Genomic DNA, 18,332 nt, shown 5'->3' with positions numbered 1-18,332 from the left:
CAAATACTTAAGTTATATGAGAAAAACAAACATATAACCTTGGATTGAGTAAGATATATTGTGTCCTGTTATAAGAGAAAGATAATATTATTAAAACCAAAGGAATATGAAACACTTATGGAGGAAAGATAAAACTGAGGAAATTGTATCTCTTCACTTACCATTTTTTTTTAATATTTTGCATGGAAGGGACTGCTGGTTGCCCCTCTCACATCCAATTTCCCTTCCTCTTTAACAGAACCCCAATTTTTAGCTGGGCGCAGAGTCCCTCTGTGAGAAATTACATTTCCCATCCTCCCTTGTGGCTAAGTCTGGCCACATGACTATTTTCTGCGGAAGGTATGAAAGCATAATTCCTAGCTGGAAAAGTCCGGAAAGGCTGCTTAAAGGGATTCAGCTCAGCTGAAAGGGTTTTTTCTGTTTTTCTGTCTTCTTTTGGCCTCCAATGGAGATGTGATAACTGGAGCTTTAACAGTTGTTAAAGCCCTGAGATGGCTGGAATAATAAAAGCCACCTGATGGAGAAAACCAATATGATAGGCTGCAAGGCCATGACTAGATGGTCTTTCTCCTTCAGGCTTGCTTTAGGCACTGGTAGTGCACCTTTCTTTCTCTGTGCAGCAAAACCCAATCCTAACTGATAAACTTGCAAGAAAAAAATCCCCACCGCCAGTACTAATATTGAAGTTTAGAGCTTGAACACCTAAAACTACTGAGTAGAATACAAGAGTATAGTTTGAACCACAGGTTTGGTTGTTATCTGTGTGCTTTCTTAGAAAAACCATAGAGATAATTAAACTAACTTCTATTTTTAGTTTTGAAAGTCCTGCTTTTGAAAAAAAAAAAACAAAGAAAAGGGCGCCTGGGTGGCTCAGTTGGTTAAGCGACTGCCTTTGGCTCAGGTCATGATCCCGGAGTCCCGGGATCGAGTCCCGCGTCGGGCTCCCTGCTCAGCGGGGAGTCTACTTCTCCCTCTGACCCTCCCCCCTCTCATGCTCTCTCTCTATCTCTCATTCTCTCTCTCAAATAAATAAATAAAATCTTAAAAAAAATAAATAAAAAAAGAAAGAAAGAAAGAAAGAAAGAAAAAGAAAAAGAAAAATGGCACCAGATCTCATTAGTTTCTAGATCTCTCTCACTAATATCCAGCAATGGTGTAAGTTTCATCCTAGTCAAAGTATCTATTTTCCACATAGTTTTGCAATGCTTTAAGTTCGTAAAGCGTACCCACATAATTAACTCATATGATTCTCATAATAGATCCATGAAGTAAGCAAGACAAACATAATTAGTTCCATTTTTACCACTGGATTCTCCTCTTCACCACTGCATCACTTTGAGGTAGATGAGACTATCATTATGCCTAACACACCTGACATGCTCACATCATCTGACCCAATGCCTTAAAAACAAGTTGGCATTTAATAAGCACTTGCTGGATGCCTGGATGGGTGACTGAATAAGGACACTGAGGCCCAGAGAGGTGACAGGAGGTGTCAGGGTCACAACACTGGAATTAAAGTTAGGGTTTCCTCACGCCTATTCTATTTCCCATTACAGTATGTTGCCTCTCCTTAGACATTCAGTCTCCAATTTGCTGAGCTGCTCGTTTGGATATGCTGTCAGTGAAAGGCGGTGTTCAGATGGTCATCAATGGTGGACTTCAGCTGATGCCCCAGCACAATATTGCACATACCACAAAAGAGTTTGCTTTCACTGGCAGCTCTCCCAATCTTCACATATTAATGCTGTGCCAACAGCCATGGTCCTTGACAAGTGACTGGCCTGGCAACATAGGATTCCCTCAAACAAAGTCCTTCACATGGATAGCCGGCAAGGAGTTCTACTTCTAGCCTGACACCCTCACACAGCTAGAGTATTTGTTTCACTTGGAAAAATGTTCCAGGAGGCTTTGTATAGTGCTGGTTGTTATGGTTTAACTTGAGGGCTTAAAGATTTGAACTAGGAAACACAAGTGCCACGGTGGACCTGAACATTCAGAACATTTTCTTTCCTCTTAGAGAGCTGAGAAATGAGTAAGAGCCAGATAGACCTGAAATCATCACCCTGTTCACTCCCAGGTATGTGTCTAAAGTAAATGTACATTGTTTTACAGATCACTGGAGAATCTTAAATGATTTCTCCTAAGTCATCAAAGTAGTCAAGATAATAGCTATAGATTCTAAGTCCTAAATTAGTCGGGGAGCTAGTGAGAAGAAATTCTCGGCCTGCCATTTACAACCTGTGTGACTCTGGTGAACTTACTCTCTGAACCTCAGTTTTAATGTATTTATAATGGAAATTCTACTCTTCCACTCCCAGAGCTGTTGAAGGTTTAAACAAGATACCATAAAGTGCCCAGCAAGTTGGAAGCCACTCGGTTCCTTTGTTTTTATTCCTTCCTGCTTTTGATACTGGGTCCATTTCAGAAACCCTTGCCACATTTGTGACCAAACAGAAACGCTGAGAAATCCAATATAATCTTTATTAAAACCTTCTGGTTTGCTTTAGCATACACAGGTTTAGAACTTTGCATAAAACAGACAATATACAAAAATACCTAAGAACATCTAGAAGACAGTTGGCCTCGTTTGCTTGACCTGCAGTAATTCTGATTCTTTTGTGTATTTTTGGCCCGGATTCTAGAATAAGAATCAGAATGTCCAGTGGAGACATGTTGGTGCCTCCCACGTTCTCATGCTGCTGACCCAGAACTCCTTACCTATGCTTTTTCATAGTTTACTTTTACTTTATTCAGCAAGTAGTTTTGAAGCGCCAGTTATGTGTCAGTCACTAATAGAGGTGCTGAGAACATAGCAACGAACAAAACAGACAAAAGTTTTCTCTGTCTGTGGGGGAAGACAGACAATAAACCCAATAAACATGCTCTATTGGCGATGGAGAAAAATCAGGTAGGAAAGGAGCTATGGAGTGTTGGGGCAGGGGTTGGCATTATAGCCAGGAAATGTCGTGTAGGAAGACCTGAAGGAGAAATCTGGGAGGAAGATAGAAGGCCATGAGAAGTACAGTGACCCTGAGGAAGGAAAGTGCTGGGCATGTTCCAAGAACAGCAAGAAGGCCGGTGTGGCTGCAGCAGAGAGAACAAAGGAGAAAACAGTAGGACATAAAGTAAGATGAGTGAGGAGGCAGGAGGGGGCGGATCGTGTCTGGGCGTTATAGAGACTTTGTCTTTTACTCTAAGTGAAATAGAAGCCTTTGCGGGGGTTGAGCAGGGAGGTCACATGATCTGACTTATGTTTTAATAGGACCATTCTGACTATTGTACTGAGAAATAGGCTGAAAAGCAATGAGACCAGTAAGGAGATTATTGCAGTAATCCCGTGAGAAAGGAGGCAAATATTTGCTATTGGATTGGATGTGGTGTGTGAGAGACAGAGAAAAAGAACCCCAGGGTTTTTTGGCATGAGAAAGTAGAAGGTGGTGTTGTCATTAACTTAGGTGCAGGAGACTACAGGAAAAACAGGCGCAGGAAAGATCAGCAGTTTGGTATTAGACATACTAAGTTTGAGATGCTTATTAGACATCCAAACAGAGTTGTCATGTAAGCAACTAGATTTCCAGTCAGAGCATAGGGTAGAAATTTGAACTAGAGACATTAGTTTGGGTGTTGACAACCTATACATGATATTTAAAGAAGAGAAGACAGATATGGATGTGTAGAGACAGGCAGGTAGTAAGATCAGTAAATAGAGAATTTAATCCCATGGCTCAGAGAACCTGCTCCTTCAAATCATTTGGATGTGAGGTGCCAGGGAAGAAGAGGGAACCACTGAGTTGAGTAGCTTTAAAATCCTTCAAGTGAAAAAGGTGATCAGCTATGGGAGAACACTGGCTAGACTGGGGTCTTGGGTAGGGTGTGACGAAGCTCAAGGGACCACAGGTAAAATGTACAAAATGAGACTACTGAGTAAGAGCATGGAATCCCTGACTCACCCATGGAGTGATTCAGAGAGATCTGCTGGAGGTGCGGACTTCATAATATATTGCTCATACAGCATGGTTTATCTGTTTATAACTAAAAGAAAAATATTAGAGAGGTGACTAGGTGGCTCAGTTGGTTGAACGTCCAACTCTTGGTTTCGGCTCAGGTTGTGATCTCCCGGGTCGTGAGATAGAGCCACATGGGGCTCCGCACTCAGCGGGGAGTCTGCTTGAAGATTCTCTCCCTCTGCCTCTCCCCCCACTCATGTGCGCTCTCCCTCTAAAATAACTAAGTTTAAAAAAAATTCGAGCCCACTCTTTGACTAATTCTACTTCTTGACATGAATTCTAAGGAAATACATTAATTATAATAAAATATTTATATGTACAGATATTTATCACAGTGTTATTTATAAAAATAAAAAATCCTGGAAGCAATATAAGTGCCCCAAGAAGTGGAATGTTTAAATAAATTGCCATCTATACCTGTAGAATATAATATTGTACAGCCATTAGAAACAATGTTTATAATAATACTTAATAACATGGGAAAGGACTATAGTACAATGTTAGATGAAAATTAACATAAAACCATGTATGTATCATGTGATCCTAATTTTATACATTCGTGCGTGCAGAGAACACAGAATGAAAATAAATACACTCAATACTTGTCAGTGGTGGACTTGTGGTTTTTTTCCTATGCTATATATTTCTGATTTTCCAAATATTCCATCAGGAGTAGATATGATTTTTATAATCATATTTTTAAAATTTTTAAATTTTAAGTGAAGATTAAAACAAATTTCTGAGTTGGCCCCAGTCCTCCTTGGGTTGCTCTTTTGGTCATTTCAGTTATAGACTCCATGAGGCCTCCCAAATATTTGGTACCCTGTTCCTAGAACAAGTGGTCAAACATAAGTCATCAGAAAAAAAGGCCCCAGGATGTTGAATACTAGCTGAGCTGGTAGAAGACTTGTGACACGGCTGTGATGGATCCAGGTGTGATCTCCTCTGGAGCACTGGTACCTTTCATCAGACTGGAGTTTTACCACTGGAGCTGGCAGTGGGCCCTTATTGCTTCCGGGTACCTAAAACTCATCCTTTGTGCCAGACTATTGTTCACTTATACTCTGAATTCTTCATAGCAGAGTCATTTCCTGTTGAGATCTCTTCAACTTTTCCTCTTTGACCCAGGACTAACTGAAAATTATCTCTGCTCTACAGGGCATGAAAGATTCTTCACAAAAGTAAGCCATTTAGGGATATGTTAGTCTGTCATGGAAGAAAGGCAAAATGACTGAGAGCTACTTTCATCCATCTGACCTGGGAATGAACAAGAGTAATCACAGGTGGGGCTGCTACCCTAAATCAGTGAGCACATAGCCTTTTCTGGTTTGGTGAATCCATCCAGGTTTTTCCCTGGGAGTCTGGCTTTAATATTTTTCTGCCTCTTTAAGATTGGGAAACCACCCAGGCCTCCCAGCTCTTGGCAAGCAATGGATTGACTTCATGTTGTTACTCAGCACTTTGTTTCTTATTGAAATGCCAGGCTCTGCACAACCGGTTTGTAAAGGCTGAAGATCCTCTGGGCGTGCCCAGAAACATAGCAGCCTCAGGAGGAGAGAACTAAAAAGGACAGAGTGAGAACAGGAGAAAGGCTTTACAGCTCTGAGCAGCTTGAATCAAGCCGATGTCAACAGCCTAGACTCTCGTTAACTCCTTAGAGCCTCTTCTCTCTCTTCTCTTGGTTGCAATCCCACCTGCTCTTCTGAGAGCACTCTACTGCTGCCTTCCCCCGCCTAATTTAATCTGTTCTTCTGTGTTTCTTAGAACACTTTTGTTTATTTACTTTTTTGGTCTTATCTACTAGTCTTTCCGGTATCATACTTACTTCGGTGCGCTTTATGCATGTATATTTCCCTGCTGGATTATAAGTGTCCTGGACCATTAGAGTGACCCAGTTTAGTTTCCCTCCCTCTTCCTTAGCACAATGCCTTGCACTTGATTAAATAAAGACCGGAGAATGCTGAGTCATGCACAACTCCTACCTTCCTTGGGTGGACCTCAGTTACTCCTGGGTTTGTCATAGCTTCAGCGAAGGCAGTTATCTCCCAGGGTTGCTATGGCGTATAGGAATCTCAACCTTCATTGGCCGGAGTGTCTATCTTTAAATGATAATGAAATAACATCCACTTTAATAGTTCATATACTAACACAGTAAAGGTACTGAAAAGATAGAACCCTGTGGAATGAAAGAAGCAAAATCTTGAAGTATTAATTTCTTTAAAAGAAAATAAATATGCATGTCTAGGGGATTAATTAAACTATTATTGTGGGTAGATAAAATGGGATGTGATGAATTAAAAAGATAGTGTATTTCTACATTATCATGAAAGAGTTTCCAAATGCCTTGTGGGGTTTTAAAAAAATGTCTAAAGTAGTATGTTTATTGTGATCCTTTTTTTCGGTAAAAACAAAGCAAAACAAAAAATAACTTCTATGTAAAAGTATGTGTAAACACACCTGGAAAAAATTGTTTAGAAAAATAATTTGGGAAATTCCATCTCCCATAGCTAGTGTCCATAACAAGAACTGGATATAGCATAATTTCCTAATTGTGGAACATAATTTATATGAACCACTCTTAGTAATAACTAGAACTGATCAGAACTAGCATCATCAGAATAGAGAAAAAGCTGCTGCTTACCCTAGCTATTTCAGATGGAGCTGCAAACAGAAGTGCACAGCAGAAGTGGTAGGACTTCAGAGGGTTCTGACTATGTGGGGTAAAGGGCAAGGAAGGAAGAGTTTGTGTTTGTTATTGTAGTTCTTGATCTGCCATTTTTCTTAAAGCTGCAATAACCAAATACACCTGCAGCTATGAAGACATTTATTATTGAAATTACTATAGAAAAAAAAGCCTATTCTCCTGTGAGTCTACAACTTTCTGTTCCCATTAAAATGTTTTTTAAATCTTGGTTTTAAGTTTACATGTGATTTACTTTTGACAGGAGATACAGTCATAAAGGACAAAACCTAAAAGTACCTAGTAGTATTTCTGTAATGAAAATTTTCTCTCCCATTCCTCCTCCCCAGCCACCCCTCTCCAGCCTCGCTCCGTGTTATCTGTTTGTGGTTTTTGATAATTTGAGATTTCTTAGAAAATACACCTATTTGGCGAATGTTGAATAATTATATACTAAAATATAAAATAACTGTACATGGGATTATAGGAAGTATTTATTGCTTTATAGTTTTCAATATAACATTTTTCCCATTAAATAAAAAATTTAATTTCCAAAACCGTTTTGTCAAACTCTGACAGACCTCCTGTCCGTATTGTCAATTTTTTTTTTTTTTTTTTTTAAATAACGCCATTTCTCTTCCCTGGGCCTCGGTCTTGGTCAACAGTACAGCCAATACCTTATGGACATAAAAACCACATCTGATGGGGCACCTGGATGGCTCAGTTGGTTAAGCGACTGCCTTCGGCTCAGGTCACGATCCTGGAGTCCCGGGATCGAGTCCCACATCGGGCTCCCTGCTCAGCGGGGAGTCTGCTTCTCCCTCTGCCCCTCCCCCTCTCATGTGCGGGCACGCTCTCTCTCTCTCTCTCATTCTCTCAAATAAATGAATAAAATCTTAAAAAAAACTCATCTAAGTCACATTCTGAAATAAAATTTCTCAAATTTCCACTGGGGTTTCTAATATTATTTGATGCATGCTAATTAAATCAAAATAACTAATTAATATCTAATATGCTTGATCCACTGAAGATGTTTAAAGTAACAGCAATGAAAACAATAATAACTTCTTAAGAGACATTGCCCTCGCTGGGATGGGTAGGAAAAGGTCATATTTATTTTTTTAAATGAGAGTTTAAAAAAATCTTGATAACTGGAAGTGGGATGCAAGGTAAATGGCCACATTTAAGTTTTATAAATATGAATTTTAAGCTACTTTTATTATGCCTGGAGTCAAGTGTTCATCCAGGCCTGCTCCAAGGGTGAGAATTTGGGCAACAGATCATTTATCCATAAATATAACTGATCTTCTTTGGAGCAGACTACCTTAGATCTGGAAACGGTCAGCTCTGGTCTTGCTGTAACACCACTCATACATTCAACCCCAAATCTTGTTGTGCTTTCTCTTCTATATTCTCTCCTCCTTCCCTTGTTCTTATCCATCTTCCTTTTGCTTCCGGTAGGAGGCTACTGTAAACTGAGGGTGGTAGAGTTGAATGGGCACAGATCTGGGACTTAGGGAGCCAGGATTCTCATCTAGTCCTCTTCTAAACCAGGTCCCTTACACAAGTCACTTCAGTATTTGGCTCCTCCCTTCCTTCAACACACATTTGCTGAGTTCCCACCATATACTAGAGGCGCTAGGAGGCAAACACGAAATCAGGTATACTTTGGGACTATGCCCCTGGCCCCTCCACCTGTCCCTACAGCAGGTGGATTTCAGGTCAACAGTGGAAGCAGTGAGTGGGTGCAAGTCTGTGGCACTCCCCACCAAGGCGGGGTGCTAAATGTGGGCACCGCGACAAAGGAGGCCCAGAGCAGAAGGCATGGAGTGTGGAAGCGAAACAATGTTGTTGGATGGGACCGGGGAGTAAAGATGACAGCAGTGATTTGGCTCGATGCTCTTGGATCATACAAGCTGTTGTGAGCGCTGCCAGGGTCAGAACACAAAGCCAGTGTGCACACAGTGTGCCTTGGGGAGCTTGGAAGTCAAGGAGAATCCAGTGAATTCGGAACAAGTAATTTTATAAAATTAACCCTGTAGTTCTATGGAGTAGGGGGGCTCTTTCTCTCCCTAGGACCTAGCATTCCTTATGCTTTGACACTTACTGGATGAATGTATGGATGAAATAGTTTATGGAATTTAGAAGTACTGTAGGGAGCATAGCCTTGGTCAAAAATTGAGAGATTGGTAATAAAGAGCTAAGCATTTTAGCTCATAAAATAATAATGACATCTAAAATGTTGTGACGGGTAGGGTGTTCTTAACAACACTTTTACTCATCCAGAGGGTTCACTGTGAGCCTGGATGGTGCAAAGCATTGGAGGGGTGGAGGGCAGCCCTGTCCCAGCCCCTCTCCAGGACACTGAGGAAGCGGCTCTCCCTCAGGCGTGAGGACCCGGGGAAGGAAAGCTTCAGTGCAGGCCTGTGGCTGATGAAGATGGGCACCGGGTGGGGGCAGAAAAAGTGTGAGGCTTGGAGTCAGTGATTAGAAGGTAGAGCTTCATTTTCACATGTTGTGCTTTACTTCTGGCTAAGCCAAAGATCTTCTGAGACTCTGCTTCCTTTTTTGTAAAACAAGGATTAACTGTGCCTCTCTCTACCCTGTTCTGAATTTCTTTCTTTTAGAAAATTTTCTTGGGGCGTCTGGGTGGCTCAGTCGGTTAAGCGTCTGCCTTCAGCTCAGGTCATGATCCCAGGGTCCTGGGATCGAGCCCCGCATCGGGCTCCCTGCTCAGCGGGAAGCCTGCTTCTCCCTCTCCCACTCCCCCTGCTTGTGTTCCCTCTCTTGCTGTCTCTCTCTCTGTCAAATAAATAAATAAAATCTTTAAAAAAAAGAAAAGAAAAGAAAAGAAAATTTTCTTGTGTTGGGGCACCTGAGTGTCTGACTGTTGATGTCGGTTCAAGTCACGATCTCCCAATTCTGAGATGGAGCCCTGCGTCAGGCTCTGTGAGTCTGCTTGGGATTCTCTCTCTCTCTCTCTCTCTCTCTCTCTCTCTGCCTCTGCCCCTCCTCCTGCTCACATTCCTCCCCCAATCCTCCCCTCAATAAAAAAAATAAGTATATTTTTAAAAAAAAAAGAAAATTTTCTTGTGTTAGAGTTTGCTTGGATGCACTGTTCTCTTAAAACACAAATATACTCTGGCAGGGCCTAGTCTTCCCATCAAGAGAAGCACAAGGTATCTTGTCACTCAAACTTGAAACAGATTTGATGCTAGGCATTACTGGAGACAGGTGGGGGGGTCTCTTCATTGGACTGCTCTGGATTGACAGGTGTTGAGAGTAAACATTCAGGAAATGACTAGTGGGCAGGTCTGAGCATACAGGTATCTAAGCAGATAACAATGCAAGGAAACTGTTCATGGCCTTCACAGACATGATCAAAAGAGAGAGCGAATCACCTGGTGGTGGTTGCAATCCAACCTTTAGCAGAGAACAAAGTCAGGGGTTTCTCCTGGCAAAGGAAAAGCTGAGGGGAGAAAGATTCCAGATCGGAAGAAAGCCAGACAGATGTGACTTTGAATCCTAGCTGTGCTCTTCTTGATGTCCCTTGTTTTTTTCATCTGTAAAATAGTAATTATATTAAACTAAAAGGATTGTTGGGAGGATTAAAAGGCATATGTCAATTCCTGGCATAACGTTAACACTCGATAGATGATAGACAATACTATTTATTACAAAGAGTCTCCTGTGAAGATTAGTAAACTCACGGCTGAAAGTGGAGAAGCCCGGAGAGGAGTCAGAGGGGAGGAGGCTGGGGTCTGAGGTCACAGTGAGATTTTTGCCAGGTGCATCAGCATGTAATGCAGATTTTTAATAGGTCATCTGAAAGGCTGGACACCCGAATGGTCAAAATGCACGCAGTCTGGCTGGGATCTGGATGGGCCAGGTAATCCTGTGGGTGAGCCTAGAAGGCTGATTTGTAGGCCCTCTTGTATCCTCAGGAAAAAAGGGGAGGAAGGGAAGCAATTTGCTGGGTCCTGAAGACAGAGTCCAGACATGACTAATTCACACCAGAAACACACTGTCAGAAAATCGAGTTTCTAAAAAAAATCGAGTGAATGATAAATGGTTTCTTAGAAATGTCGCTCTTTGCCCCCAAACTGTTGAACCCCTACCATCAGACTCCAGTGAGGTTGAGACTCTGGTATTGCCTCCCAGAAGGGGTGATGTACACTCTTGTTTTCCCAAGACAGAAATAACTTTAAGAAAGGATAAAACTAACACACTGTCCTTGCAAAATAAATAGATAAATAGTATAGGAAAGCATAAAGAAACTATAAAGTATATGCTTTCACATTAATATATATGGTGATACATCTTCATGTATAGGTGAAATGAACACCAAGACACCCTTAAAGCAGGACCCACACTCACTGGGCCGGGTTGAACCCCAGTAACTTTACCTACGAGATGGCGGGACACCGAGCCCCAAAGCAGGAAAGACAGGACTTGGAGTGGGGATCCCTTTGTCTCCCCACAAGCCAGAGCATTTCAGCCCCCACCTTGGAGACCTACTCTCTACCTGAGTCCCAACCACCTGAAGGTGGGTTATGCTCCTCTGGCCAGGCCACCTCTGTTAAAAGAAAGAAATCAGGGGCGCCTGGGTGGCTCAGCGGGTCAAGCGTTTGTCTTTGGCTCAGGCCATGGTCCCAGGGTCCTGGGATGGAGCCCCGCTTTGGTCTCCCTGCTCAGCGGGGAGCCTGCTTCTCCCTCTCCTCCCAGCTGGTGCGCTCTCTCTCAATCTCATATAAATAAATAAAATCTTGAAAAAAAGTAAAAAATCATTTTAATTTTCATTCATTTGATTACCGGTGAAGTAAAACTTTTTGTGAATTAATCATCTCCACTAATGTGAATTGTTTACTTTACTCTTATGTTATCCTTTAAAAAATTATTTAACTAATAGGTTGCTTGCCTTTTTCCTTATGGATTTATAAAAGGGTTTTATGTAATAAGATATTAAATCTTTGTCATCTATTTTACTCTTCCTCTGGTTTGTCATCTGTCTTTTCATTTACGCTATTCTTTCTCACACAGGAGTTTTATGTTTTTACTTTTATCTCCTTTTCAGTCAATATTTCCACTCTTTGCATGCCCTACAGAATCAAATAGAAGATCCTAAATGTTCAAAATCATGATGCTGGAAATAAAAGGATGGCCAAGGATACAAGGATCTAAATATAACCATCAGATGAATGGAACAGACAACAGGGATTTTGTAGGCTTTTGTAGCTTCACAAATTCACCAAAGTCCTAAGAACACGCACTCTGGGCTTAGATGAGCTGTTTGAATCCTGGTTCTGTCAGGGTTCTGGGGACCCTGGGAAAACTGGGAAATTTTCTTAACTGTGTCTTTATGTCCTCACCTGTTAAGTGTAGGATTTTTGTGTAGTGTGTAGGAATATTGTGAAGTTTATGGCTACTGTAAACTATCAAGAACGGTTAATTATTCTTGATACCTGAGAGTTTTTAGGGCCTGGCTTACTGAAGAAGTGGGACTAGAACTAGTCCCAGGATGGGCATGAACGAGACTAGACTAGAGAGGGGAGAAAATTTGAACCCAGGGGCCCCGAGGATCTCAACCTTGTGTGGAACAAGGTTGAGATCCTCAGGACTGGGTGCTCTGATGAATGCTGCAGAGTCACCTGGAGGAGTAGCCCTCAAGGGGGCTGTGGAGGACTTGTAAGAGGGACAGAAAGCAACAATTAGGGAAAGAAAACAAAGGAAAGATGAGCTGGAAAAAAGAAAGAACTCATCAGAATCTCCTGTAGGATGGGCAATTTTAAATAAAAAGAAGAAACTGGATAAAGGTGTCTCAGCCATTGCATAAAAGGAAAGCATGAAATTCAAGCCACAATTAAAAATTTAAAAAAAGAAAGAAAGAAAAAGAAAAAGCTGCCAACAATTGGTACTGAAATCAAACTGAAGACGAAATGTGCCCCAGCGCCATCTAAATGGCTAACATGGAAATGACCAGTAGTAACAAGTACTGGAACAAAAGGACTTGCTGCTGGTAGGAGTGTAAATGGGGACAGATCTTCTGGACAACTGTTTAACAGGGTCTGCTCTAGCTGAACATACACACAACCTGGCACCCCGCAGCTCCACCAAACAGAAACACATGGATTTGGTCACCAACAGACATACGTGTTACTAACAGCACGAATCATAAAAGTCCCCAACTGGGAACTACCCAAAAGCCCCTCCATTGAGGTTGGATAGACACACCATGTCTGTCCTCCCAGTGGGAGACCATGCAGCAATGAGGATGCAGAAGTCACGACCACACGAATGAATCTCACAAAACTAAATGAAAGTAATGGACACAAAAGAGTGCTCACGTGTGATTCCGTGTGATTCCATTTATACACAGGTCAAAAACAGGCACCACTAATTTGGGTGTTAGATGTTGTCTTAGTTGGTTCAGGCTGCTATAATAGAACACCACTGACTGGGCGGATGAAGCAACAAACACTTATTTCCTATGGTTCTGGAGGCTAGGGAGTCCAAGATTAGGGGACCCAGCAGATTCAGTGTCTGGTGAGAACCTGCTTCCTGGTTCAGAGACAGGATCTTCTTGCTGCGTCCTCACATCGCAGAGGGGACAAGGGAGCTCCCTGGGGTCTCCTTCATAAGGGCATTCATTCCAATCAATTCCAAAGGGCCTACATCCAAATACCATCACACTGGGGACTAGATTTTCAACATATGAATTTGGAGAAGGACATAAACATTCAGTCCATAGCAGAAGTCAAGATATGGTTATTTTTGAAGGGTTGTTCTGTTGACTAAAGGGGGCACGAGGCTGAGAGAGGTCTTTGGATGTGCTGGAATTGTTCAATTTCTTAATTTAGGTGATGACTGCTTATATATGTTCAACTTGTCAAAATTTATCAAAGTGTCCACTGATGGCATTTTTATGTATTTAATTCTCCATTGAAATGAGAAATATTTGCCCATATTAGAAATATTGGCCCATTAATAGAAATTATTGAAAACCCTTTGTTTACTTATAGAAGGTTTAGCTGCTTGTTGTCAGCTTTATGTTGCTGTAGACACAGATCTTGATTCTCATTTTCTGTATTTATAAAGTGTGTATAATAGTACCTGTTTCACAGTAGGTAATATAGATGGACAAGCTTTGAAAATGATGAACTTGCATACAAATGGCTAGGGGGAGAATGCCTTGTCCCCACTGCTGATGTTTTCTTGCTATTAGCACAACAGCCCTGCTCTCCCCTACCAACCCCACACTCCTGCCAAGAGGGTGAAACTGATTGGTAAATTTGGCAAGTATAGCACATCCCTCTTCAGCCTTCCCTCTTGGAAATCCCCCTGTCCAGCACAAAAGGTTACTGAAACTTAGGGAGGTTGAGTGCATTGTCCAAATTTAGACAGATAATGAGTCACAGAATTTGCACTCAGGTCTCTGACTACCAAGATCATGCTTTTAACCATTTCATTATATTGGCTGCCTAATAAATACTATATTAGCATAAAATGAATGCTGAGTTGTATGGTGCAGCTAAGAACACAATAGGAATTCAGGGAAGGGACTCTTCTCTACTGTCTGTGAACCGGGAGGCAGGTTCCCACCAGACGCCGAATCCGTAGTTCAGGAGGACTACACAAAAGACTATAGGGGGTCAACACCTGCTGAATTCTCTCTGCCTAAACTCCAGGGGCCAATAAAGCTGAGTTAGCACTGAGGGGTCTGTTTTTGGCCAAAAAGCCAGCAGAGTTTAACCTCAGTGCCACTTGGCAGGGCCCCAGCGCTCACCTGGTTTCTTCCTTGGTTCAGTTGCATTTTGTCTTGTACCTTTGTTTTATTTTATTTTATTTTATTTTTTTATGTTATGTTAATCACCATACATTACATCATTAGTTTTTGATGTAGTGTTCCATGATTCATTGTTTGCGTATAACACCCAATGCTCCATTCAGTACATGCCCTCTTTAATACCCATCACCAGGCTAACCCATCCCCCCACCCCCCTCCCCTCTAGAAGCCTCAGTTTGTTTCTCAGAGTCCATGGTCTCTCATGGTTCTTCTCCCCCTCCAACCTCCCCCCATTCGTTTGTTGGTGTTTGCCTCTGAATTCTGGGATTTACCTCATGCACCATTCTAAGGGATGAGAGGAGACAGGAAGCCTATTTTCAAGCACTTGACACCTGAGAATATGCAAAGAGTATGTGAACAGCATTTCACAAAGGAAGATGATTTATTTTTATTGAGGTATCATTTATATTCGAGAAACAACATTGATCTTAAATGTTCAGTTGGAGAGTTTCGACAGCTTTATACATCCATGAAACCACTACCCAAAACAAGATATGGAACACTTTTGTTGCCCCAGAAACATACTGTATGATTTTGTGTATATGTGTGTCTGTGTTTGGCTTTCTTCACTCAACATACTATTTTTGAGATTCATCCGTGTTGTTGCATTTATCAGTAGTACGTTTCTTTTTATTGTCGAGAAGTAATCCGTTGTATGGATGTACCACAATCTGCTCATCCATTCTCCTGTTGGTGGACAGTTAGGTTATGTATAGCTTTTGGCTTTTATGACTAAAGCTGCTATGAACATTTTATGAAAGTCTGTGTTAGCATAGGTTTTCATCGCCCTTTGGTAAATGCCGAGGAATGGAACACTTAGGTGACAGGGTGGATGTAGGTTTATCATTGTAAGGGACTGCCAAATAATTCTCCAAAGGGTTGAGCCATTTTATATTCATACCATCAGTATTGCCGTGCATCTCGAAGGAAAGTTGTGTACAAAGCCAAACTATGATGACATCTTAGTAAAGAACATCACAGTGCCTAGGGTGGGAAAGATTCCGTGGGAATCATTTGGAAGGAGGAAAAAACAGCCAACAGAGGAAAGTGGATTGGCACTCACAAATAGTATTCACCAGGAAGCCAGCCCAAGGGGACCACGTGGGCAGCAGGCTCCATAGCTACCCATCAAGGCTGTATTCTCAGCTGATGACATTCAGTCCACATGCCAAACCCTCTGTCCATGATCCAAGCAATCTGGGCAACTTATTGTTTTTCCTCAAGTTGTGCCTCATTGAAATTCTTTTTGGAGTGTCCCTTTCAGTCACAAGTTCTCTCTCTTGTCCGGAAGCCAAGATCGTGAAGCTTAGTATAGCAGGGCTTTCTGAATGTGTGCTGCAGGCTTCACCTCTAGCTGTAGAGTCAAAGCTCGCTAACCTGCCCCAGCTCCTGATCAGCTCCCCCCTTGCTTCCCCAAGGCTGAGAGCAAGTTCTTGTTCATCTTTTGGCTTCCTCCCCCCAGGTTACTTTTAGCAAGATTTCAGTTTGGTTTTTTATGCTATTACATTCAAGGGAGGGCAAAGCCTTTGGCTCTGTTTTAAAATGTGCTCGTTTTAAGACAAAACTTCATTCTCTCCAAGTTTTTCTTTTAGGTTATCATGACAGAGGTCAAAAATGGTGGGGACTAGTCCCCAAAGGAATTAATCTTAACTTTCTCCAGGATCAGCCATGCCTACTCATATATTCTATGATATTGGTAAAAATTCTTGCTAAAGTAGGTGGCCAGCAGTCCTTATTCTTTAGCCAAATTCTGGAAGAGAGGGTGAGGGCTCCAAATTTAGGCACAACCTGGTTTCAACATCTATTACCCTTATTCTGTTCCTCTAATTGGCACTCACTGTAAGTGCTTGGTGATAAAAATACAAGCCCTCATTTTCTTCTTCGTCCTTCCCTTACAATGAAGGATTTGTCCCTCCTCCTTTCAAAGGCAAATTCATCCACATGTGTTCTGGATCCCACTCTGTCCTGCCTTCTCAGAGAATGTGTTCAGTTGGTTATTACCTGCAGCTGAAACGATCGTCCTTCTAAATTCAGGCTTCTCCTTCCGCAGTATACGGTTGTTGCTAGAAAGTAGCTGGCCAGCCAGAAACCATGTTCCCCAACCTCCCTTGCCTTTAGTTCTTGTCAATATAATGTGATGAGAAGTGATGTGGATTACTTCTTGACCAAGTAGCTTAAAAAGAAGGAATGGTTCTTCTCCCTTCTGCTTACTTGATAAAGGGCACAGCAAACATGGAACCCAGATACTAAAGGTGAGGGAGGGGTCCACAAGATGGCTAGAGCCTGGGTCTCTGAATCATCAGTTGGAGAGTCCCACCTGCCATTAAGAGCTTCTGTCTTAAGAACTTAATATGAGTGAGAAATTTCTACTGTGTCTGACCTATTATATATTGCTGGATCCTTTTGTCATAGTGGGTTATCGTTAATCATTACCCTAACTAGCACATTATTTTTCTTTACATCTTCCACATTTCTCTTTAGTGGAATCTATCTGCATTCAGACATAACTAAGCATCACCCATCTTACAACCAACACCACACCCCCTAAAAACCATCCTTTGACTGCGCGTGCCTGGTCAGTTTTCTCTTTACTTCTTTTCACAGACAATTGTATTAGGAAAGTTGTCTATGCAAAGTCTTCATTGCTTGCTTCCCTTTCATTCTTTACCCCAATCTATATGGCTTCTTTGCCACCCTCCTTTAAAACCGCTCTTGCTGAAGTCCTTAAGAACTGCCATGTTTCTAAATCCAGCAGACACTTTTTGGTTCTGACTGTAATTCTCAGGATTTGACCTAGGTCACTTCTGCCTTCACTACATACTATCTTCTCTTGGTTCTTTAAAAACCCATCTCTTACAGGAATGACTCACAGGCTTTTTAAATTTATCATATCCAAAACTGATCTCCAACTCCTACCCCTCCATTTTCCTTCTCAATAAATGGTACTTCCATCCACCCAGTGGCTCATGCCAGAAACCTGAGGGTAATTTTTGGTACATCCTTCTTTCTCACCACCCATAGCCAATCAATCATCGTATCTTGCCATTTCACCTCCTTATTTTTGTCAAGTGTAGCTACTCTTCATCGCCACTCTTCCCCACAACCCCTTCCATTCTCCATATATATGATTACAAACATATAACAGATAACACCACTTTCCTTTTAAAATCCTTCAGAAAATTCCCACTGCATTTAGAATAAATTCCCTGATCCTTAATATAGTATAAAAATCCTCACATGATCTCGCCCCTGCAAAGTCTTTAGACTTATCTAGCACTCACATCCCTTTGCTCATTATATTCCAACTTTGCTCCCAAATCTTTGAAATCAGCAAGTTCTTTCCTACCTCAGAACCTCTCTAACTGCAAGAACAAAAATCAACTCAAACAGACTGAAGCAAAAAGGAAATATAGTAGCTCACATAAGTGTGAGCCCAATAAGCAGCTGACTTCAGGCATAACTTATTCCAAGAACTCAAGTTATGACTTTAATGCCCTGTTGCTTCATTTTTTAGCTCTGCTTATCTTTGATTCCTTCTTAACATGACTGTCATCATGTGGGCAAGATAGCCACTGTCAGAGATGTCTATTTGTGCAGTGAAAAATTAACCTTACCCAAAGAGAGGTGCAGACTTTTTCCTCGGCTTCTGGGAAGTAATCTCTAAGCCCTTGGTATGTCATGCTTGATAAGAGTGTCTCTGTTTGCCTGGGGGCCATAGGCCAACCAGACCATAACAATATGAGTTAGGGTGGGGGGTTTGAGCAAAATCAGCAATGTGATTTAAGGTGGAGACTTTGAG

General features: G+C 41.7%; 1 long non-coding RNA gene across 1 annotated transcript in view; it reads right to left on the bottom strand.

Annotated features, from left to right (window-relative positions):
• The window catches only part of LOC141372475 (uncharacterized), a 51,015-nt gene extending 44,295 nt beyond the window's left edge, over nucleotides 1-6,720 (bottom strand). Inside the window, exons 1-2 of the long non-coding RNA XR_012377736.1 lie at nucleotides 6,652-6,720; nucleotides 5,993-6,109 (exon numbers count right to left, since the gene is read on the bottom strand). This is a non-coding gene — a long non-coding RNA (uncharacterized lncRNA). The remainder of the gene's footprint in view (nucleotides 1-5,992; nucleotides 6,110-6,651) is intronic.
• Nucleotides 6,721-18,332: the final 11,612 nt, after the last annotated feature.

This window comes from Callorhinus ursinus, unplaced genomic scaffold, assembly GCF_003265705.2.
Source record: "Callorhinus ursinus isolate GAN/ISIS: 27379988/994484 unplaced genomic scaffold, GSC_fseal_2.0 scaffold4, whole genome shotgun sequence".
Classification (NCBI taxonomy): Eukaryota; Metazoa; Chordata; class Mammalia; order Carnivora; family Otariidae; genus Callorhinus; species Callorhinus ursinus.
This window is presented reverse-complemented; position numbering and strand designations above follow the sequence as displayed.